Source organism: Bombus affinis, chromosome 4 (assembly GCF_024516045.1).
Source record: "Bombus affinis isolate iyBomAffi1 chromosome 4, iyBomAffi1.2, whole genome shotgun sequence".
NCBI classification, from domain to species: Eukaryota; Metazoa; Arthropoda; class Insecta; order Hymenoptera; family Apidae; genus Bombus; species Bombus affinis.
Window position 1 is genome coordinate 13,887,128 of NC_066347.1, and position 26,448 is coordinate 13,913,575.

The 26,448-nt window shown below is 38.8% G+C and overlaps 1 protein-coding gene and 1 long non-coding RNA gene across 4 annotated transcripts in view; one reads left to right on the forward strand and one right to left on the reverse strand.

Moving 5' to 3' along the window:
* Positions 1–26,448, reverse strand: part of LOC126915532 (epidermal growth factor receptor) — a 174,964-nt gene that overhangs the window by 132,984 nt on the left and 15,532 nt on the right. The gene's annotated exons all lie outside the window — the stretch shown is intronic.
* On the forward strand, positions 11,517–12,645 carry LOC126915550 (uncharacterized). 2 transcript variants are annotated; one of them, XR_007710247.1, is made up of 3 exons: positions 11,517–11,629; positions 12,369–12,457; positions 12,550–12,645. It is a non-coding gene; the product is annotated as an uncharacterized LOC126915550 (long non-coding RNA). The 2 variants fall into 2 exon arrangements; XR_007710248.1 differs by having other exon boundaries at positions 12,369–12,462; positions 12,550–12,641.

Genomic DNA, 26,448 nt, shown 5'->3' on the forward strand with positions numbered 1-26,448 from the left:
GTTACGACGTTCGACAGATTATGTTTCGCGTTTGTATAAAGATGCGTCGTTGTAAAAGACGTGCTGTAAAAGAATGATGCTATTTGCAGAATCTAATAGATGGTACGGAATATAGCTAGCTGAGATAGCTACAAATTATTATACCTCTATACCGCTATTACGTAATATAATAATATTCTATAATTAATATAATAATATATATTATGTTATGGTGTGGCTATTGTATGACGATGTAAAAGAAGTTGCGAACGTTTTTGAAATCTCACTGCAGCCAAGGGGTATTCGGAATTCCTAGCATCTGGACGTTTCAAACGCTATGCAATAGCTGAAACTTCCTTCGATTTTATACGCGTGTACGTAATAGAATTGGTCACTCGCGATGACGCGAATGAATACTCTTGATTAAGAGGACAAGCCTGGAATTAATTGCCGGAGCATCGATTATTAACGGGGCGCCAAGTTCGCTGATGCTGTTCCATGTGACGGCGAGGAGGTCAGGTTCGATCTGTTGGTGGAATAATTTCGATTTGGTGGTGCAATTCGGGAAATTTTTTGCACGTGGATCTTTTCCAGAAATTTCCTCTCCTTTTGCGTTTTGAAGCCGAGTAACGATATATTGGCCATTATTCATGTGCGTAAATTGAATTTTAATATATCGTCGATCAATTTTTAAACGTATAATTAAATTTGATTATTCGTTGATATCGTAGGAAGATGCTAAATATTGTTTTTAACGGCTAGTTTCTTATTAATTTGTACGTACCACTAGCATTTATGTACCGTTACTACAAATGGGTTAATATCCAGGTACTAATAAACGATAGCATAAAAGTCAGAAATTTTAGTTACGACTCTTCGTAATTAATTTTTAAAATGTGGCAACGCGGACAATTTACAAATACGTCGACTTTCCTTACGGCACTTCAATATTTACTTGAATCGAAGTAAATAGTCGCAACGAAACAAAGCACGAGACTCGTAATACATGCATATACCAGGACCTGGAGCGTCTGCTTGCAAACGTGGATTAGATCAAACAAAGTAGGAATTAATGAGCTATTGTTTACCCCGAAGACTTGTCAAATATTTGAACAACGCTTCGAGACCCGGAAATATTCACGGCATCCACTCATCGTTTATTAGGTTCGTCAGAAATATCCGTTATTCCGTTGTCGTTCTATAAACGCGGAACAGTATTCTTTCTGAAAGAAAAGAATTCCTTGGCGCGTTTGCAAGTATCGAGGTGAAATTTCTGCGCGGCTAATCGTTGCCTCAAAATTTTTTGCAAGAAACGTTAAATCACGCTGACAGAATCGAATTGGACCGCGGACATTTTACCTGATTGGTCATGGATAATAAAACGAACGTTTCTGTTTGTCCAGCTTTTACGAAACAAAAGCCCGTTAATTTGCCGATTATGTCAGATTACTTGGAGAAGGAAACGATATTTTACGAAACAGAAACGAAGCAACTTTGGTAAAAAATCCCTTATATTCGTTCTTCGAAGTATTAAATAGACAGCGTATTGAAATAAATCTTTTTTGAAATTAAATCTTCTAAATTTCGTTGGAAATGTTTATAATGTTTCAAACATATTAATTCCAAATATATATTTTATAGGCAATGTGATGTTCGAATTATTTCGAGTGACAATTTCGTCGTATGCTTCTTCGTTGAAAATATCCCCCTCTATCGTTGAAAATACGAACTTTATCGACGATAGAGTAACCAGGTTGATACGACAGTTTCTATTTATCGATCGTTAGTGGAGCATACCGACATACAGGTTCCTACTTGATCATCGACCAAACTGTTATCCAAAGAATTTCTAGTGAATTTCCAGGGAGTTACTAGATCCATCGAATCGTGAATCTGCTTTACCGACAAACTGAAAAAGAGGATCTACAGGAGCAAGGAATACCTCGAAGCGGTGAAAGAGAGAGGCAATTTGTCAATTATATACGCATGAAATATAAATGTAAAATAGCCATGAAACCTTAAAAATAGCAACATATGCAGGTTCCTTAAAGTCAACAGAAAATTAAAGAAAAAGCTGAAACACTTGAAAGACTTCGAACGTTTCTTGTTTCTAGAAAGTCACGATAGCCCTCCCTATTGAAAGTTTCCTTATCTTCACGATCAGCCTTTTGTACCACGAGAAAGTGCGCTTCTTCCACTAACGTTCGGTCATAAATTCGACCGCTGGCTTCCTCGAAACCATCCAAGTGATGTCTTTTAAATCATCGGCTTATCTTTAGACTTAATTCACAGCAAGCGCCTAATTGTTGTTTGCAAATCAGTTGACTGGAAGGAACAGTGGCAAGAGTTGCGAGTCTTACGTTTATGCGAAGGTAGGGCGTCACGGACGAGGGCGTCCAAGTAGAAGGAAGAAAGACGACGAACATATACGGCGTCGAGTTTCAGAGTCGTTTCGGTCGTCATGCGAGGACACAAGAAAAACATGGCGACCTCATTGTCTTGGGCTCATAAAGCGACAATCGTGCCCCGCTGTTGGATAAGATACGACAAGCTTCAAGCGGTTTAACTCTATCAGCGGCGCTCGCATAATCGTCGAGAAACTCGATGTTGTTGTCGCCAGTCTAATAGAGACGAATACGTTTCGTGGTTCACACACGTGAGCGTGCGCCAAATCGCGATTAGGACTCACGCGTTTTCCATTGTGCTCCGAACGAAGCGTGTCAGCAACAGGCCGGTTCCGAGCGGTAAAATTCGTGTTTTATTGCACGCGAGCGCGCGCGTGACCACGGCGATACAATAAGAATTGTTTTTTATTAACGCGATAAGGTGGTTGTGAATGAAAAGTTTCATTAATGAACGTCCTACAATTTCATTCATACCACTTATCGGTGTAAGCTCGTTAACCGTGGCCCTTAGGTAAAACAATCTAATAACTAAATATTTTAAGTGCCATGGAGGAAGACAAAGATCGCACCAAAAACGATAAAACTTCGCTTTTTTCGCATATTTCGAGATGGTAGAGAATACATTTTTTAAACAGGCTAGTCTAGACCTCAAGCTTTATCATAGACGGTGTAAAGAAATCACGAAGATACAGAGATTATTTTTAATTATTCTATTACACTGTATTAAAGGATTAAAGAGAGAAGAAGACATATTGGACGGCTAACAGGGATGAGTAGACCGAAGAAGAAATCAAATTTGAACGAAATATTATCTGTATAATACAAGGAATGATGGACAGGTTGGACGATAATTGCTGGAAATTCGATTAACTGATGCGCGTTGGTAACGCGAATACTTCGAACGAGATAGCTATTGCTAACTCAGCCCATTTAAACGAAACTGACACCTGTTTATCAACTAAACACTGTTGGAGAACGCGATCAGCAGCTAAATATTGCTTACGTGGAGCAACCACGGAATATCTATGGTTGTTCGCGACATTTTTTAAACATATTTCGATATAACTGTCGATTCATCGGTGATAATCTAACGACGAGGAACGAGAGAAACCTTTTGCAGGAGCAAAGTACGGCTGTTCGTTTCGTTATTTCCACGTTCTAGCTGGCTCGCTTCGTTCGCGACCCCGCTTTCGAGAGCGAGGCTCGTTCTCGCCATTGTTCTAACAAATTATGCATATTAATTCCTCGCATCTTGTATACGAGCTACTGTATAAGCGTGAAATATTCTCAGGACCGACCCAGATGTCTCGACAGATGATCGGCAATACCCGTTAAGGTGCGCTTAACAATTCAGAAGGAATCCGTCGCCTGTGAGAAATTCGAACGCGTTCCTGCCTCGAATACACAGGTTTACCCCATTAGTTGCAATGTTACAGTACAATGTTACTGTTATCTTTTGCACAATGATAAAGATAATCGGAATTAAGTATCGAAATTGTTATCTTGTTCGTTGACGTATGATAATAGCATCTCAGAAACGAAACTGATTAATTCTAATTTTTCTCAATTTCTCAGCTTTACTACCTAGACAGCTTTTTCATACAATTAAATCAACGTTATCAGTGAAATTGTACAACTTACATAAGTTTGTCGATTAAAACAAATAGTTATAGTTACGAGTAACTATAAGCTCGAAGGTAAATTTTAAAAAATAATCCCGACGTCGCCACTTTTCTCCAATTTTCGATGTATGATAGCGATCTTCTAAACAATTGGTGTATTAACGATAAATTGAAAAGCATACGGTATATGATATAATCCCGAAGATGGAATAAAGTTTACTACGTTTAGTATTATACATAAGAGTGTAATAACTGCTAAATAATATGCAACTACTGTGTCTATAGAGTCATCTTCGTCACGTAGAAAATATCCTTCGTCAGACTGTAACCCGCAAGAGAATAAACCGGTATCAAGGAAAAAGGAGGAGAGCCGGATGGCACGCTAGTTAAACGCGTCGCGTCATGGAGACACGATACGCCTTTATGTAGACCATGATCGCGTGTTCAAAAATCTCCGTCCGAAAGAGACGATGGCGAGCAAATCGTAAAGAAAACAGGCTAAACAACTGGAAGCTGGAAGCGGACGAGAGAAAACGCGCAATTGTCGATATCTTCGTTCGAGGTAAATTGCTCATTTTCCGGTCTCGATGATCTTGGAGCGTCTGGTTTTTCCCGGGAGGTGGATCCGAACTGTCTGTCGCTGTCCTCGTTTTCCATCGCCTGTTTCGCACGACTGAACATGCCGATCGATGTGTACGTGTACCTCGAGGACCATCTGCTCGAGTTGTGCACGCGGCAGGTTCGTTTTCGGTTGCTCAGAAAGTGGGCGTGCTTCCTTTCCACCTCCCCTTCGCGTCTTTCGAATAATAATGAACGAACAAAAAAGAAAAGAGAAAAAAACTGCACGATGCAGAGTTCGGCGAGGCTGCGAAGCTGTTCGTGCGAGCTACGGGCACCAGATGATCCCCTTCTTTCGTGAAGCTGCTATCGAATGACATTTTCTTCCCATGCGAGCGTCGCTCGTTCATTCGGAAGATCGACAACGGAAGCAGAATCCTGGATAACCCTTTCCCTAGCCCCTTGATCGTCGACACCTTTCTTCCGGATCCTCTGCTCCAACGAGGGCTGATCGAAACGAATGATAAGATTTCCGGTCGATTATATCCGCACGCGCCAATAGGAAATTAAACGAGACCGACGCCGGAGACGCTCTCGAGTCACGCTCTGTGACAAGCGAGACGAGAAGAGAAGAGACGACACGCAGAGACGATCGAATCGAATCGGAGCTGTTTTTTCCGCAACAGGAAATCTCGAGAGCGATCGACGTTGATCATATTGTATAGGTGTTGTTACATTTAAAAATTTCAACCGATCGAAGAGGATGCAAGTTAAATGGCGATCGAGCATTGCCAGTAATACGGATCCAATGTCACGCGATTCAACGGGTATCGGCTTTATCACGAACACAAACACGATAGAAACACGAGCAATGAATTGGTTATTCGCAATCCCTGTTTCGATTAAATCGTTTGATTGCTTATCAGATGGTTGCATCGAGCTCGAAGCGACGTAGACATTGGTAATCTCGTATGTACATCCTGTCCACCTTTACTCGTGCCGTTTACGGCCATCTTGTCGACCGGTGATCCAACTCACGCGACATTTCCACCCTGACAGGTCGAAAAATTACGCGTTACGTCTAGGCAATGTCGTTGGTTTAATTATTCGAGTCGAAATTCGCGTCGTTGGTCGAATTTATGCCGTGTTATCGTTTCGACAGACAAAACGTAACGCTGTCGGCGAACATTGTCATTAATTCTATGGAAACACGAGGTCGGGTCACGGTTTTATGTTTATTAATGGCGGAAACATTCCGGAATTCGCGTTGCTCCCGCGTACACACGGCACCAACGTTTCCTTTCGACTAACCTTGTGTTTTACAGGTTCCTCTTTTAACCCTGATCGATAGCGCGATCAATACTGTAAATACACATTGTCTTGGCTCTCGTAAACCGTGGGATGTTTGGAAAATACCGTTAACTTTGCCGACTATCGAACGTTGTGCGAACCGAGTGTACCGTCTCGTATAAAAACTGGTACGAATGGCGAGGGATTAAATCATCGAACGTGTTTCCAAACTTTCAGACGTGTATCGGAACTAAACGATATTAGTGAAAATTAAGTCGTCGAGCATAAAATAACTTACGTAGTATAGGTACGCTGGCAGAATTAACCGAACAATTTATATACCCGGATATTTCTAGAAATTGAATACGAAACCAGGAAATTCAAGAATCCTTAGTTTTGAATTCAAAGGGTGTTCCGTGGTAATTGCACATTCTTCGATCTGCTTACACAGCACCAGCCAGGTCTTCCACCGATTTGGCTACAACCACAACGCGAAGGAATGTACTCCACCTATGAACTGCAGCCAGATAGATCCGAGTATTCGGTTCAAGTACTAATAGTAACAACGATATTACGTTAATACGACTATTAGTATGATATACGAAACTCGTAAGATTACTCGTAAGAAACTCGTGATGTTAATACGACCACGTAAATAGACAGTAGCGTGTAGCTTGATTCAAGCAAATTCGTTTATTCAAAGTTTCTCAAAATTCGTGTTGTATTTGATATATCCGAAGACCAAATTTCGAATTTAAGATATTCGTTTGATGTAATATAAAATTTGAAGAGGATTTAAAACAACGTGCATAAAATTATATCGCGTCACGCAGATTGGCACATACGACATTACGTATATTAAATTTTCTATATTTTGATTCTGATTTTTCGGAATTTATAGAGCCATTTATCAAACCGAAGAATCTCGTTTAATTCTAGCTAACGCTACGTGCCAATAATACGACAGATGGAAAAGATAGAAAGAGCAACAAATGAAAAGTCGATGAAATTTATTGTTTCGCTAAATTTTTCACGATGTAAGATGCTCCGATGATACATTTCTTACATGATCTTCGTAGGCAATATCAATGAAATTACATGGTGTTTAAAAAAAGAAAACGAGTTCTGTCGAGATTCGCAACGGTTTCGTCTATCTGATCTAAACGGACATCATCGCTATATTTCACCCGTTTCATGCCACGATCCAGCGCTCATGTCTTTCAATTTAATCGATACTCGGCATCCCGCGTCGTTCTTTCTTCTTTTCCCCTGGCTCACGCGCGAATGTATACATAAAGTCGCGGTTCATAGCGCATCTGGTTTGAATTACGGTTCATACTTTTTATGGGTCCGGATCGCAGGATGATATCCTATGTTCGTCTACACGTCGTTACGCCACCGTAACACATTTGTATATTCAGAAGTTTATGTACTTTTCTCTCTCCATCGCTTCCTCCGACTGCGATATACTCTACATCGCGAATCATTACCGAGCAACATGTACAATTTCATCGATGGTATCGCTGTGCTACGTGATTGGCAGTGATAACTAATTACAATTAGTACTTTTGTGGTTTGTGTTTCTTAATAATTTACGACCTAGAGAAAATTCAACGTTTCGTTACAACTTAGAATTGTCGTTTCTCAGCGACATTTTTAATACACGCAACATCGTGAGATGAGGCAATTCTTTTGTCGATTGATTTTCTTGCTGATGAATGGTGGTTGAAGTTATTTCAAGGACATTTTCATATTTGCATAACTATTTGCCATCTCTTAACTGGAAAATCTGACGTTAATCAAAATGACATAATCATATAATCTTCATAATAATTCATGATCTTCTATTAGTAACAAATAATTTTAATTAAAAACGTAGCAACTGATGTCGTTTACTAAGCACGTGGCAAAGTTATAACTTTGAGATCACATTCTTCGCTATTCATATTGCGGAATGTAACAAACAAGCAGCTATAATTACAATTCGCCTGCAACCGGTCACGAGTAATTGCTGCTTGTTTGCATATTGAACAATGCTTAATAATGGTTTTAAGGTGCTACTAAATTCTTCGGTTGTACGTCTCGAGGTTAAAAGTATATGAATAAGCAGGGAAGCGCTATGATATATATATTGTATAACCGATGTAATTGAAAAACGTTTGAAGTTACAAAATCCAGCCGTCGTTACATCGGCGAAAAAATATAAAAATTGTTTAAGTGGTATATAATTGAAATATCGAATAGCCGATCATCAAATTCCGAGATAAGTAGTCAGACGGACGCATGACAAAGAGGAAAAAATCGAGGAACCTTAAATGAGGAAGGTTTTTCGTAGGGTCTAACGGAGCGAAACCAGTTAAAACCAGAAGGGTCAGTGTCGAGGAGGAGAAAAAGTCGATCAATCGGAGCGCCGGAGGGAGCGTGGCGCGAATCCACGGAATCTTTTGAATTCTTTGTCGGCGCTCTGGGAACTCGAGACCCTCGGCTATCAAGGCAGCTTTGTAAGGACGAAGGAGACGACGTCTACAGGGAGGAGCAGAAGGAGAACGAGGACGAGAATGAAAACGTGCAACGCGAGCCGACATGAGAACACCTTCGTGAAAGAGTCTGTGACCAATGACGCATCATCGTCGCCCGTTCGAATTGCCTCTTTCGTATTTATCTCTCTTCTCGTGAACACCACTTACTCTGTAATTGCTATTTCGTGCAAAACTGTCGATCCGTGAACTGGTCTTACTGGAAACTGGTCTCGAGAAAGATGATTTTTATCGTAAGATCTGGTTCTGTTCAAAAAGTAAAACGTTTTCCTTACTATCGATGATGCAGAAAAAATTGGTTTCGGAGAAGCAATTATTTAAAAAGGAGCAAATATCGTAATTATTCGTCTCGGGATTTCTTTCACTGTATTCACTGCTATTAAAATATGTCTACCTCGTATTTGGGCGGTCTTGCATAATTAAAGTCGTATTACTAGCAAATTTTTCAAGTCGTAGGATAATTTTCAATCGTTGAGATTTATCGAAGAAAAAATTTCACACAATTTGCTTTTCAGCGACGTTGCTTCGTCATCGAAAACCATTACCACGCGATTTTTCGTCACTTGAAAGGCAATTCCCGTTCGTTTTTTCGCGAGACTGATGTATCTTCAGTTGCATCTATCACCGTGCATTCGTCATTGCATTGTAACGCATTTAGCAGTCTATAATCAGCATCGATTATTGCGCAACCTCCAGAGGTTCAGCATCTGTGATTGAATACACTCCACTTTACGCAGCTCTGTTGAAAGCGCAGATGTTATCTCGAGGCTGCGTTGGCCGAGACTCGATTGTGCACCAAATTGAAAACTTGGATCAAAATGGGCCGAGCGAAATGTCACCGCATTAAAACAGACACTCGCGTGTAACGGTCTCTTGATTGAACAACAAAGACACCGTGTGCACCAGCGATGGAGTGGCCAGCGTGTCTACCCTCGCTTTTATGCTAATTGCGCTTAGGTCCCGGAAAAAGGCAAAGCGACGCGTTCTACAGCCGCGGATTCGATTGCGTGGACCTCGACTGATTTACGTATCCTTGAACAATGTATACACCGAACTTTCACGAGACACCTGGTAACTCGTTCGTTCGTTCGTTCGTTCGTTCGTTCGATCGGGCTATCGCAATTTTTCCAATTAGAAAATAGACACTGACTGGCCTGATGTTGGCCGTTTATTAACGAGCCACTCGCAAGCTGATTTCTGATATAGGAGTTGAAACGGTTGCGTCACGGTGGTTTATTGCTATTCCATGGTTTTTCAACGCGAGACACTGCAATTATCGATACCAGATCCACGAAAGAAGAAAATATTTCGACTTGGAATACGTTATATCGAAATAACATGCGTTGGTGCGACTAATAAAAAGTAAAACTAGTAAAAAGAAAGTAAAGAACGGTATTTGTTCGAACGTTTCATTATTTGATAGAAATTCGTAATAAAAGTGGTAGAGTCTTTTCGAACAGCGAAACATTTTCGTGAGTCATTGAAAGTAGCTACGCATACACGAGCCACGAGACGAATCGTACAAAGGTACGATAATGACAGAACGAATTATAAAATTGTATAAAATCACGCGCTTGAAATTTCCTCTATAGCATCCTATTTCGTCCTTTCCACGCTGCTAATGGTATGAAATCGCATTTATATGAATTTCTCCTTCAAATTTACCGCGAACTCATCGCGTAATCGAGTTTTGCAACGCAGAAATGTCGTCGAACGTTAATGGCACCGCGAGTACACGCCTCGGCTTTCTACGATTGCCATTTCCTCTTCAGAAGTTCGCTCGATTGTTCGATCGTTGCGCCGCAGCGTTCTCAGTAATATGTTTTCAACCTGATGGGCGAACACCGAGCGACGAATCGAGCATTATTCGAATCCAAATTCGCAGCAAGGAATGATATTCACGCGTCGAGTAGCCTTTGCAACAGTCTGATGGGCTTCGTGTCGCGATTTCCGTTCGTTCACCGGAAATCGGGTGAAGAAAATAGGGGAACGGCTACGAGGGCAGGCGCGAATTTGCCGCAGAACCTGTTCACGGCTGCTCGACGCGGAATATGTCTTAGACGCTGTTGGAATATCGCAACAGAGGATGTCGTTACGTAAGACACGGGTGCGCAGAGGGCTCGTGCCTTGTAAAACTGTTTTTACAAGGAAAAAGAAGGTCCGAGCCTAACGAGCTCTCGTAACGGAACACATCCAGAGTATTTTGTAAAAAACTCACCGTGATTCGTCCCTCGAATTTTTGCTTATTAGCTGACGTGTCGCCAACTATCGAATTTCAAGTGTTCGATCGTCGTTGCTGTAAGCGAAATCGGCTCTCTCGAAAATTGTTACTCTTCTATTTCGTATATTTATAGAAGTATGTTAAACAACATTTTTATTCACGTGCCATTTTTCATCGCCGTGCCCTTTACGGCCGGATTATTTTTTTCTGGATTATCGTTAATTGAAGGTCGACAAACTCGCCAGCGATGATTACAACGTCCGTTCGCAAGGAGATATAGCTGATACTCTGCTATGACAATTAAAATCCACGGCAGATAGTTCCATGGAACGTAGCGAACCTCGTTAGCGCGACATATGTCCGCTTCAGGTAGACGAGCACATAGTGGAATGGTTAGGTTCCTGACCGAGAACATTAACATCGCACGATTTGTTTCTTGAATGGGAAAGACACGAGTCTGTGGCGACAAACCGAGTTTGTAGCGATTTAATTTGGCTGATTTTATGCGTAATTCGTGGCAGAATTAATACGATCTATAAAATTTCCTAACTCACTACCTTTCTCCAAATTTCTCCAAACCATTCCTTTCCATCTGTAGCCACGTACATACTTTATGAAAACTAAAACATTTAGAAACGTCTACAAAACCTGTACACCAGTTCCTGTGTTCAAACGTGCTCGCTCCACACAAGCACCGAGCAATCGCGTGACACACGTGAAACGACGATCTTACTACCATCGTCGTTTCTTTCATTCAGACATCGGTTCGATGTGATTGGGCCTGAAGGATCGCAAACATCTGTATCCTGCAGGAGACTGTGAATGATCTGAGAACGGCCTCGACGACTTTCACTTCGATTCTGCTAGAAGTGGAACGGACGCAACAAGTGGTTTCACATGTACAGATATATTAGCCTTCGATTTCCTATATTTTCAGTCACGTTATTGCTTTCGGATATTATTTCTGTTCATTTTTGCGCGCTAGAATCAATAAGAACTGCAAAAATTCCTTCGCTTGTAAGTCAATCTTGTTCTTTCTAACAAACCATTTCATTAATCTTTTACTAATATTCCGTTCTTATTATTTCTTAACCCTGCGGTCCTAAAATTTGTATGTTCCAATCTTACTCTAGTTTCAACCAGCAGAAATATCCTTAATATCCTAAAAGAAACTTGAACTTAAAATTGAAACTGGAAATGCAAAGTAATCCGGTAAGAATCGCGTAGTAAAATAACGCATAAAATGTATTAGAATAACAGGTATATAATAAAAGCTCGCACGAATTAGGAACGTAAACAGGATTTCCGTGATTTAAGAAAAGTTAACAAATTCATCATAGTGCTATAAATATTACAATTCCTTTGATATTCATAAAATCGTAATATCTACATGGAAAAACAAATAGCGACGAAAAAGATATTAGATAAATCGCTGCTACTCTCTTTCATGACCACGATATTAAAAAGTAAAATCCAATAATATACAAAATTATAAATTAAATGTTTCCTTTTCGCAATATCCGCCCCTAATGGGTTAATATACATAACGATTTTTTCATATTATCCCAATCTTAAAAAAAAATCTTGACGATAGAAAATCATGTTTCAGTAGAAAATTACCGAAAGAACACAACAGAGTCGATCAACTTGAAGTATATTCAAATTAATTATCCTTGTTGTTTCTCGTAACCGATTTTATCGTATGCCAAAAATGTCCGAAACCAGTCCTATTAATTAGAGAGTAAAATGTTTCCAGGTTTGCAAGAAGCGAAAAGACGAGTCTAGAAATCCACTAATTTTCGACTGGCGCGTACGATTCACGGTCGAGAACCTCAGGTGTACCCAGTTCGGTAGACATAGCCATACGAAAATATATACGAATCCCTTCTCTTCTAAGTCGTACGACGTGGTTAACCGGTCGGTTTACATGTGTACAGGTTATTCGAGGCGTGGGCGATCCAGAACGAGTGGCAGCACGCAAAAAGAAAGGAAGAACTCTGGATGGGCTAAAGGATATCAATCGCACGGCACCGAAACCCCGACGGCGTTCGTGAAACGCGAACGTCACGTGCAATTAAGCATCTATAAAGCTAAATTATTTATTCATTACCGGTGTTTTGCAACGAACCAGAAGATTTGTATCTGTCATCGTGCGATGCGTTGAAGTTTTATTATTATTTGAGCGTTTCATTTTATTTTACTCTTTAACAGTATATTTCATGTTAGTCTTATCTGTTAGTTAGTCTAATGACAAACAGTAATGTAAAAGTTTAATTAATATTTGTATTCGATTTGAACTTAAATTGTACGCACAGGGAGAATAATATTATCTTAAAAAACATCTAATAGAAAAGCTCATCCAGTCATGATCTATAAAAAAAAATCGAATCTATCCGTTCTAAAGATCGCTCGTGTCTTTGTATCGTTTAATTTGTAATAAAACTTGTTGGGTTTAATATTCCGCTTGTGTTTCCTTTGGATTATAAATTTTATCCACGCAAGATACACGATATGGTGTAACATCGCCAAGTTATCAAACTGAATTATCTCCCAATTTATTAGCGATAATTGACGTTTTCCTATTCTACATCCATCAATCATGCGAAATCAGCCGGCCCCGTAGAAGTTCATAAAATTGAAAAATATGTCACGAATGGTTATCGAACGTAGGAATCGATGCAGAAGCTGGAATATTGATGAGAGAAAAAACGAATTCACCTCCGGTATTGGCAATTCGTGCAATCGTATGCGTGTTATAAATAATCGCGCGAATGCAGAAATTATACGGACGAAGAAAAATTCGATGGTGCAGACAGGCGTTATTTTCTTGGAATCCTGGTCGCTTGCTTGCCAACCGATCGTTTCTTGATCTCGACACGTTTACTTGGCTGTACGCTCCGATCGTAGTAGCGTGTATTTTCAACAGCCCGCGAGAATACTAAGTATCTTTGCATTGAGTATTCCTGATATGGAGACCGAACGTTTAAACGTGTGTCGCCTTCGATGTAGATTTCCAGAAAAAACGCCGACGAATACGGGATTTGCTAACGTTTCGCACGATTCGAACTCTCTGAAAGATTTTTCCGACGTCAGGAAACGTATAGACGATAAACTCGCGCACAAAGGAAGCTGAGGGTTTTCCGTGTAAATATCGGATGCTTTTTAAATATCGTACCGCGTGTGTTTTTGCGAGAGATGATTTTAAGTTCAACTAGAACTGAAGATCTTTATACATTTAAAGACGTAAAAATGCGCAACATGTACGCAACACGCAAAGATATACAAAATATACATATTAGAGTTGTAACATGGGTGGAATAAATTTCCGCTTAGGTCTCATTTCTTTAATTGTGCACATAAAAATATGAAAATACTGAATAATATCTGCATCCTCTGATTAAATAATGATTCTAAGAATTTTATGCGTAAAAACGGACGCACATCGTTAAAATTATACATGACAAATTTAATATGATAAAAGTATCCGGGATATTTTCACGAATATCATGTTAGATATCGTAAGGCTGCGTAAATGATGAAGTACTATCTAAAAATAAATCGTTGCAACTGCACAACGGTTAAACTTAAACTGTTATGTTTAGATCGGAAGTTTAGAAGATCGAATTGCAAAATTCTTCTTCAAGCAAACTTAACACTTCGGTACTTTTTGAAAATTCTTAAAACGTATAGTTATTCCAAGCTTCTACTCGATACTATCTATCGATGGAGTGGATCATAGAATATAATTATTTCATAAAATAATTTAACCCTTTCGCGTTGAGTGATACCTTGATAATTTACTATTTTCATAAATGTTTCGCCAAGTTATCAAGCAACTAATTATTATTAATAACGAATATAGAAAAATTTGTCTTACAAGCTAAAGAAAATTCGTCTGGAATGATTAAATAACCTCACACGTAGGATGTTGTACTTCAATAAAGAAGAGAAAAGAACAAAGCGAACGTATTAGAACATTTTGAAACAGGGTGGGATTTTGTAAGCGCCTTGAAACGTGTAGGTATGAATCGACCAGTGAGAAAATGTTGAAGGACACGCTGGACATAGTCAGGGTAATATCTCGTGGAACATCATTACGGAAACGACCAGTTTTATCTCCTCGGGAAGAATCGCATAAAGCGGGTCGTGTGTGTAATCCGTGCCGTGCAGCCTTTATCATCAATGGAAAACAATCAAGAATGAGAGGCTTCTGAGGAAACGGTTTCGTATATGCAACGCTGTAAAATAATCCGTTGCATCTGTGCAATTCACTCACTTGCCAACTTCTGAAAGACTTGATTATTTATATTATCTTAGCAAATGATGATAATGACAAAAACAACGATCGCTTTCTTTCCACTTTTCAATTAAATGCACGAACCTGTTTGACATCGGTGCGAGAAAAAAATCTAATAGTTTCGACCGAGACCCGTATCTCTGGCCAGCGAATCATCTCGCACAAACTATATGGGCCACTTATGGAATTCTGAACGGTAATTAAGATATTTCCTTAATTAGCGGCCAACACTGGCCGCGGTCAGTTACTTGGAGTAAGGACGGCGATTGAATTAGTACCGCTGCTCGGTTATGCTCCGTAAAGTGCAACGTTAAAAAAATAGGAGATAACGGGGGCCAAGCGGCAAGGAAATAATTAGCTGAAATTCATGCCATTTCTCGTTTAAATTGACGTCATTCTTATATCGAAAATTATTCTTAATAACAGGTGCAAGAAAACAATAAACTTTAGAATTTTATTATTGGTACAGTTATCGTAATGTGCTATATCTTCTTGATACGAACAACAGCGTGAGAAATATCAAACCGACTTGAAATAGAGTTTTAAAATATATAAATATCGATATATTAGTTTCTCGCAAAAATTGTCTCCTTAAATTACGACAGGATTGCTGAAGCGAACGATGCTAGCATCGAAATTACGTAAAAATCGTCGTGCGCGCTTACGCAATTGTAAGAGTGAAAATGCATCGACACAAAACGATTTCAGTTTCTGATATATCCCCATATTGTCTTCTGAAATGTTTACCAACTTCTCTACACGCGAATGGTACCAACAACAAAGTAATTAAAATTCATAATGCTTATAATCTAATTTAACTGGTCTTACACGGTCATAATTAATTTTTGTATTAATATAGCGTGGCTAATATAACAGCTATATTCGTGAAATAATTATAGCAAGAAGAAAAAATGCCCAATTAAATTTAAATCGCAATAATGAAAGAAAAAAGATACATGCTAGTCATGGCCCATAGTTGGAGCCAAAGGAGAGATTCGCAAGTACCAAGTTAGTTAAGTTTATGTCGTTATCGGTTATTATTTCAGATAAAGTTGATTTAACGAGACTCTGAAATTAATTACAATCCGATGCAATGCCTGTAACGACCACAGGGTTTTATACGGTTGCGGGTGGTATTGAAGATTATCGTTGATTGAACATCGCGCGGCCGATTGAGAAATACTTGAGGATATAATAGCCCTGCCCACGATCCCCATAAATCACGGAAATTGTCAATTAATAACCTGTAATGAATGTTGGAATCGGAGAACCATCACTTTATCTAATGATTTCGGAGAAACCGAGCGATTGTTCTTGAAACTGGACCGCGCCGGTTCGTTAATGAGGTAACTCGAACTATTAACATCGTGTAACGTGAAATATAACAAGTAACGTTAAAATTTTCCTTCCTTCCTATCACGACATTTCATTTGAACCGTATCCTCAGATCGTTATTTCTATTTTTATACCATAAACAATTAACATATTAAAAGTCAGCGTTGCATTTATAATTTTATTTTTGCTTACGACATTATGACAAACTATTTTGTTTAGTTGCAGAAAGAATCAGAAATATATTTCGCGTCTTTAATCTGTAAAGTGAGCTCTTTAAAGCATTATTGTAATTTATTTTTCTTATTTTGATGAAACGCTTCTCTTATCCTTTTCATATTTCGTTTACACAAAATTTATATACAATTTCATTGCTCGGTCCATAATGAATCTGTCTTTGTAAACTTTAACTTCTATTATGTAATAGTACAACTGAAATGTGATGAAATGTTTACAAACGAACCAATTATGTTATTAACCTATCGTTGCTGATAAATCATTGTACACGAGTAACCTTTCATTACATCTGTCTTCGGAAAGTAATCGCAGCTCGAGGATGACGGGTATACAAATCCCTTGATTGTCGTTGTCATTCAAGGAAAATGCTTTCTGGCAAACAAGTTACCTTCGTAATATCGTGTCATTAATTTCATCGCTACAGTTTGGGCTATAATGTCTACCTGTCCTCGTTAAGTATGCGTAAAGAGTGCGTGGGTCGTGTACCGGCTAAAGCGTCTCGCGCATGACAATCAACGTGTAAAGCGAGCTTAATGGATTCGCGTATCTCGTTTAAATCGTCTTCCACGTGAACTTTCGAGCTTCGACGGTCTCACACGCGAAGTCTTAACTGATTAGATTCTTCGACACCCCATTATTATCGACAAGAAAAAGACAAAGACGAAGACGGGCGAGCAAGACAGTAAAACATCCAACGAGCCATTTCCCTCTCACTTTAGGAAATTTCTCTGTACAGGAAGAAATTATACGAACAAACACGAGCCTGATATTGATTTTTATCTTTTAACGACAAAATGTTACACAAGCATAATTAGAAAATTAAAGCGTAAACACTCAACAAATTTATTAGAAATATAATTCTCTACAGACAAGTAATCATTTATAGGTATAAATAACAACGTACCTACTGTGGCTCACGAAAGTATGGGCACATTATAGAAAAATTTTTACGATTATACCTATGTTATAAAATTTATTGAAATTTATATCTAGACGTATTTATATTTTCAAATCTATCAGGTTATTCCCTTCTTCAATCATTTTATATCAAAATACTTTCGTTGTATTCATTGAGTAACATAGAAATCAGGAAACTAACAAAAATAGGTCGAAAAAAGTGTAAGGAAAAAGTTAAATTTTATATCTCATAAAAAAACCTGACCTTTATGTTTACATCACCGCGCCAAATTCTACCAAATGACCAAATTGGACAAATTGTGAATACAAATAATAAAAAACATCACAACGCTAACTAATGCCAAAGGGAATGAACGCATTCAATAACAGTGTTAACGAACTAGACAGCTTTCTCACATGGCTCGACTAGATTTTCCAGGCTAAGCTGGGACACAGGTAAAATTCTTCATCGTGCATTTCTCAACGTACAAGATAATCCGATCGTTCCTGGTGGGTATCAAGTATCAAGTATCAAGATCTTCCTTGTCCATATTCCTTCTCCTGTATGTTCGTTCGCCTAGCGAACGTGATTTAATTATCAACCGAACAATTAACAAATGAAACACATATTTTCAACTAAAACGTTTATTTGCGCCCACTTAACTAGCAGAGGTTGATAATGATACTGAGAGCACTCAACGCTCCGAGAAATTACCATCCGTCACCGTGTGAACAGGGCCTAAGGTGAGCTAGCGGCAGTCGCTTGGTTCCCAACAAGCAAGAAATTCCGTTACAGGGCCGTATCCATCGCGAGTTGTCGCTTCCGTTTCAGGTCGACGTACATATGTATACGAAACCTGTTCCAGCGCCGAAAATGCAGCACGTACTTCCTTCGTATTCAAAAATACTCGCTTTATTTCGTTGCAGTAATTATCCGCACGTCATTTCGTTCAGGGACCTGGAGCGGTTACGCCTTCATGACACTTCGACTCGATTATCGTACCCTTTTTTGTTCCGGGCACGTACGTTCGGTACTTCTGCAAAATATCATTATCTTCTGCGGATTGTTCACGATAACAATGACACGAATACGTGACCAAAATTAGGGTAACAGGCAAGATAAATAATTTTATCGTTCCGCATAAACGAATATGCTGAAGAGATAAAACAGAGTTTTTAACAAATCGATTAATTGACAAATTAAGTAATGGAATACTTAATCCTTTGTGGTTCCTGCTTTGATCGCGTAATATTTGTGAAATATATCGATGATGCGAATAGACACTGGGAAGTTATTACATGAAAATTGTGTAAACTCCACCGGTCGGTGGTTTCTCCTTCGAGGTTAGTACCGAGGTGGATCGCACTCTTTTCTTTCTCAGAAACCTTCAGGACGTGGGAAGCGAAAGGCAGGGGCTTCGAAGTATGTTGCACATGTGCCAAGAAATGGGTGGCGCCCAACCATGTGGCGAGAAGAGCATTGTAAGAAGTAAAAAACGTGACACTCTGAAGGATAATTGAACATTTCCAATTAGTACAATTCCTTTTCGTTTCTTTTTCCTATCGAATAAACGATATCCATGATATATCCTCGGGAAACTCGAGGACATTAATGAAACTAATTTTAATGACAGATACATTTCTTCTACCATAAGAAATAAAATTCACATTGTAATAATTATAATAGTACTTTAGTATAATTATAAATCACGTACCATTAACGATCGTGTAATAACATGTTTCCGTGTCAACGTTCAATGAATCAAACCCTATGTTTAATAGCGCTACCTCACTCGTGAAGCATGTTCAGAATTTTTCTTGTTTAACCTCATACCTTTATCACGGTTTTTTCTTTTTCATTCTATTCCACGTTCGACCAACTTCCCACTGCAGGAATAGCAGCCTGTTGCTTCGCTTCACTTTGGCTCGCTTCCCACACGAGATGTACGCGTATGCATGCATACGTCGTTTTTACATATAGACGCGGAAGATGATGCAAAGTGTATAGTGTTAAAAAAATCGCTTTGTCTTCAATTGATCTTTAAACCCTGAGTACCTGGTAACATATATGTAGGTCTATGTACAGGACATAATTACTTATATATACATTTGAACATATTTGACAATATAGAGAATATGTCTCTTTTCAATTAAACCTACAAAGTATTGCAAAAAGATTAATAGCCAATCAGTAATATTATGACAATCGATATTTTCGAAACATTCAAGAGATGGAAGCAAACTTGTGTTTAGTATTTAATAGAGAGCGAATTTTATTTAAATAGGATTAATTGACAATATCTTAAATTTTGAACATACATGGCTCTCCATATTTTTCTCTTATGTTCTGCAAATGTTTATTCGTTCGTAATTTTGAGTTTTACATTACATCTAGAGAAGGGAAATTATAAATCTCGAGGAATTCCAAGTAATAATGCTATTAAAAATAATACTGTTCAAAAGAAAAAACTTATGGTATTTACTTGTCTGTAACTGTTCGTCTCGCTCTTAGAACAGGTATACTAATTAACGTTTCCTTTGAATGAGATAATAATTTCCACGTCGGCTTTCCTTTACTAAACCAGCCATTATATTTTCCGTAAACGGTATAGAATACTTTGTACTCGGTGATTGTCAAGGATTTTCCTGGTAGCTTTATGCGGAAATTGTTTTTTATTCTGTAACAATCGGTTGCTTTACATGCAACACTTATCGAATGCACCTTCATAGGCCAGGAATTTTAATGAATTATATCTTAAAATCACATAGTATGGAGAATGAGATAATTCTCGAGATTCAAAGGTAAACGTGAACGGAATAATAACTCGTTGAAAATTATTAAGCGATTAGAATAAGACAAATTTGAGAGCCTAATAGTCTTCCTGCGAAGAAATAAATTTTTCAACATTAGCTGTTTGCATAATGGAAAGGGACAGCAAAAAAAAAAAAGGGGAAAGAAGTATATTGCAATCAGAATGCTGGATAACCTAGTACATAGTAGGATGTAAAAAAGGGACTAGAATTTTACACATGTCGATTTTGTCGTTCCCTGCGAAGCGAAGGCGCGTGACCCGTAACTGATTGGCGTTACGCATGGTTACCCTTGGCATTTCGTCTGTACTCTGTGTGCGTCTGTAATTATAGGAATTTTATCTTTTACCTTCTGCAGTCGAATAGTACTTCCTGAAGAAACTATATTCTTGTCCGCTAACCACAACCCAAATAAAAGAAAAATCTTTCCAACTTAAATACTGACTCTATTTATTTACTTTCTACCGCTTTCTTGAAGATCGTATTGTCACTACATATATCGATTTCATCTCAAAATCTATTATATTTATATAATTCTATTTATGTGTAGTACATATTGTGCAACATGAATCATCAATGATTTGCAATAATTATGTAGGACAAAATCTCATTAGGCAAAACACAATATAGTTTATAATTACATTAAATGAGATGTAGGAGAAAATCAAAATGTCAGATATTCAACGTTAACTATAATTTTCTCTAATTAACGCTATGACAATCGATGATTGATCGATGAATTTATACATCTAGAGAAATGTTGTGCAACCCATCGCACGACAAACTGCATGACTTTGGACTTTACGAACATGACGAAAATTATATTTGTCGGAAATAATCAACTACTAGTAAAAGTTACCCTAAAAAGTAATAGATCTCCATATCGTTAAATATCCTAATATTCCCTCTATACTCTAATTTGAAATTCTCGCAATTCTCTCTTTACTTTACATTATGGACGAGACGCTAAAAAATCAAAAACATATATGTTAAAACACGAAGTGAGAATTCGACGACAGAAAAACAACAAAGTTCTATCCTGACCTACGGACACATCGTTCCGGCGCTGTTACGAATAAAAGCGATAACTGATTTTAAGAAATGGCATTAAGTAAATGAAAGACCGCACTCCGTCTGGCGTATAATTTTGGAGGGTGGCCAAGATAGAGAAGGGAAGAGGAAGGAACGACGAAGGTCAGGACCGTCCTCGACTGTGTTTCATGGGTTCACAAAGGCGCACACGCTTCCACGAAGTCTCAACGAACGAAATGCCTCTGTCTTCTTCACGGTAGTCTCGCTTGGTAGAGCACAAAACAACCTCGACGTTCGCCAACTTCGCTTAACCATCTCGCTTGGATAACGGAAAACGGTACTCGGATCGAGCGCAGGAATTATTGTCGTGCCGGGGTCTCGCTCGGCGTTTCAAATCCGAAAAGAAAAAAGAATGCTGCGAGGAACTTTTTGCACCGCATATACCCGGGATAATAACGATCGATTGTCCATCGTTGCAACTTCAACGGAGAAACGTATTCACCGTGCCGCGTTTCTTGTCACCGGTTCCTGCTGCCACGAGATACCTGGTCACCAATGAAATCGGCTTTACGCGTAAGATGCTTCCACCGTAAGGGTGCTGGAGACACGGATGGAGCGGTAACGAGCTTTCTCATAAAGCGAAACGTTATTTTATAGATTTTATGGATGTGGATAGAGATTAGAAGTTCCTATTTCTATTCCTCGATGTTCTACATTCGAATAATTTGAGAAATTGTTAACCGGAAGTATATATCGTTCGTGTACATATTTATAATTTTTTAAAAAACCGTGATTTAAAAATTTAAGACACTACCGGAAGAATTTGGGTACTTCTTCTCTACACAAATATTGTACTTTATATATGTAGAATATTTTATTCTACTTCAGTTATGTGTTGTACAAATATTACCCGTGTAGCCGAAATGAACCCTGTATTAATCTTAAAATGTTTAATAAAAAAATAATCTCTAGATGGACGAGTCAGGGCTCTGGAAAAATCGTTTGTTCTTTCGACAAATCAAACTTTTCCATACGTTTGTCTGTGAACTAGAATGAAAGAATATTATAAGTTTCATTTTTAGTAGCGTCAGGGAACATTAATGTGAATAAAATACTCATTTACTTAAGAATATCACTTTTTGTTTCGAAATCCTAACATGCTCCGCAATGTACGGGAAAAAGTAAGCCATAAAAAAACAACTCCATATGGAGTTACGCTTCATCGATACTAATTATTCTCGCCGGCTGTTCTACGACCGTTTTAGCCGAATTCCATCGTTCACGGTGCGGCGGAACAAAATGAAATAGGCACGCTTTCATTTGTATTATAGTTCACCTGTTGCTCTAAGACCAAAGGTCTGCGAAGGCTAGCGACCGTTAAAAGAGAAATACGAGCATCGCAGCATCCTCGACCTTTTTTCGAGGAATCTTTTCGCCTCGAATACGACACGACATACGTACGTACGTATGTACCTACATTCACTATAGCGGATCATTTTGTCAGCCTCGTTCGATTCCAAAGGAAACGAAGATGTTCCTCGCTTTCGTCGGTCCCTTTGCTCTTATAGTACGACCATACAAAGGTAAGCAGACGACTACCTACTTACTTACTCGCGATCGTGATCACGAAGTAAACGATTAATGCGCCACGAACAAAGGAACAAGCAGAGAAAGCCAGATTGTTCGTCGTGCTTACCACAGTTGTTATCTACCGATAGATTACCAGACCGCCCACCCTCGCTTTTCTCCAGCCCCGCTGCGAATTATCAGCCGAGAGTGATTCTGGTATCATGGGTGGTCGTGAAAGGTGCAAGCCCGTATTTTAGTTCGATTATAATTCGTTCGTTCACTGATTTATTGCCTAATTAATCTTAGGCAATAAATTACTCCGTTTACTCTATAGCTGTATAATTTAACTCTACCGAACTACAATATATGAAACAGCTTGTTCATTTAAATCAATCTTCTTGGAAGAAAAATTGATGACTGTTACAACCACTTCCGATTTAATTACCACACCTTCTTTAAGAATGGATAGACAGCTACGTCTTATCGCGTTACGAAATCTACGTTTAAAGACCGCCGTAAATTGCAGGCGAAAGCTAATAAAAGACGCCCATCGACGCGTTCAAACGATACATATGGGCAGATGCGAGGTGCACAGACTGTGGCAGCAGCTTGAAATCGAAAATCCTGACCTAGACCAACGGGAAAGTCGGAAGAATACTACATAACCTGCGGTAACCGGGACCATCTCTCGAAGTTTGCGAAAGGTGGTGGTTGGTGGAGGCGTTGGTTCATCACCTGCTCATCATCGAGCGTGGGATGATGCACCGTCCCAGGTAAAAGGCCTCGAAAAGAAATCGAATGAAAAGGGAGAGGCAACCTTGAGGATAACACGGGTTCCCTCCATTATTAATGAATCGTGTGAATATAAAGATCGTGCGTTCGTGTTGGTGTCTATCTCGTGAAGCATCGATCCTGATGTGCGTTTACCCTATGGACCGCAGCAGCATTCGTGGGACTTTCGTGTTTTTTGATAGAGATTTAGGATCATTTCGTCGCTTGTTCTGGAACTAGCAACGCTGTTACTCCTAGGTCACCAACAAATACGTAAACATCTGCGTGGTTTATTTCAGTGATTACTTATCACGTGGCTCCAATAAGACCAGATTTATTTGGCACGTTCAAGTTTCCAAACATACGCACAGCCGATGCTCAAAACTGATTGGTGAAATTATAATGATATTATCGTTGTTATATTCATTATGCTATCGTATTACAAACAGTGATAACATTATCTCAGAATTGTATTTGTTTCGTTTAATACCGAGAAACTTAAATCATAATATATGTGGTCAGACCACTGCCATTTCGCATACATAACAAAAATTGTGTTTTTCGTTGTATCTTTTTCAAGTTGTGAAAACGTATCGCGGTAAAGGATAAAATTATAACTTAATTAATTATGAAACTTGATAGGGTGATACTTTTAATAATAAAATACGTGACCAAATTTAGACTCTCAAAATTTTGATATACACCACTATGATTTTCAATCTGTTATATAATACGAATGAAATAACAAATTTGTAAAAAATTAACGAGGAAATAGCAGAACATTTTAATCAGAAATAGCAGATGTCCTAGTACATAGAATATTTATAACCAGAATCTAAAGCTCCGGAAGTTTTCACTATTTTTTCTACCATTACTATAAATGCAACGTAGCATCTGTTGTTATTACTATCACTGTTAATCATGTTATTACTTCCATATGTTATATCGTTCATCGCAGTGGCCACGTAAGAAGCAAAGAAGTAGCGGTATAACCAGGGAAGTTGTTAATCTTAGCGCATAGTAGTACCTACGAGAGTTTGAACATGGATCGCGTTAAAGCTGATCCCTGTAGCATCCATGAATCACGACACAAGGAAGTAATCGAAGACGCTGGCAAGCTGGCGAGCTAGCTTTTTTCTCAGAGTCTCTGGACCAGACGCGTCATGAGTTTCCTTAAAACATCAAGAAGAAGCGAGTTGGCCAGCTGCCGGTGTCCATGGAACGCCACGCGGTGCGTAGCATGTGAAAAAAGGGAGAAGAGGCGAAATCCTTAGAACAGGACGTGCTCCTCTCGTACGAGAAAGCCTCGCTTCCGGGTTCGCCTCTGTATTAGATATTCACGTTCATTTCCTATGGGGCAGGGCAGCTGGTGCTTTTTCTCTCCCATTGCCCCCTCGATGAAACGAGGAGGGAACTAACTTTAAAACGTACACCGACGTTCGTCTCCGAGCAACAACAACCTGCTCGAACACCTACCCGTAGATTACGATCCATGAATTTAACCGTTTGTCGCTGATTTGTATATCTATGCAGTTATAAGCATAAGGAAAGTAGCAAAACAGGTTCCATGGAGTTGGAAGGGTTATACACGATGTTAATAGGTAATGAATCGACTCGTGAGAAATTCCAGTTGAAGGAATTTATAGAGATATAATGTTCGAATGTTCTAAACGGCTCATCTACCAGAAACGCGGGAAACAATATGGAATAAATGGAACTGCTCGATAAAAATATTAGTAGAGTGAATTTGTCGATTTTTGCTAAAGCGCCAGCGACAAAATGGCTCGAAATACGAGATTTTCATTACGTAAAATAATATGAATGTTCTTTATGACGTGTGTCAGATAGAAGCAGGCAGAAACGCGTCGTATTTCAATACAAGGTTCATCATGGCTCCCCAACTAACGTAAAGACGAGCGGTGACAGGTAAATTGATATATCAATGAAGTATCGGTCAATGAATCGTAATTATGAATGAACACGTGTGTTTATTGGAAACGTATTCTTCGACGTAATGTTTTCTTCTCTGTTAGAGAATATCGTTCTAGAATCAATAAAGTATCGTGTTCTTTCCGAACAATAAAAAGAAGTCCATAGTGTAAAAGTAGTGTAAAAATGGTTCTATTAGGTTAAAATGAAATTCTTAACGCGATCACGTGAGTTCTAGAAAGGGGCATGTTCCCATGATAAAAAGGGTGCTGTGTAAATTGTGCAGGGAGGCAGGATATCTCGCCAGACCTGTCCTAATATTTACGGAACTGAAGTGCCTTTTCACTTTGCTCCCTCGTCTTTTCCTAAAGAGGACACCGCGAAGAAGCTGGAAACCATTTTGACTGTGTAAGCGCCCTTTGTGTCCGTTGTGCATCGCTAGACAAGCACTTAGCCCGTAAGGAGCAGCAATTTGTGGGGAATTTCGGGATGCTGTCTTGAAATGACGCTTGAAATCGTCTTAAACAGTTCGATGGATAAGGATACCCGGAAACAAAGTAAGTACGGTAAAATGCTAGAGTACGCGCTAGTAAAAGGCAGGTATACATTTCTCAGATATTTCTCTCGGCTGCTCGTCTATAATAACTAGCTTTTACTCTAGTGATGAAAAATGTTAATTAATACGCAGTATTTTTGTAAAAGTGGGAAGTAGATTCACTCTCATATCATAAATTCGCTATTTCCACGTATCATTACCAAAGTGAATTCGTACAATCGTGCATTGATTAATTTTATTATGAACTTCGATAATTCAGGGAATTAAAGTGAATTCGTACAGTCGTGCGCTAATTAATTACGTTACGAACTTTGATAGATGAAGAAATTAAAGTGATGTACTCGTTAACGAACACTTCCCTTATTCATAAGTTTCAAGTACTAAAGGTAATGTGATTAAATCTTG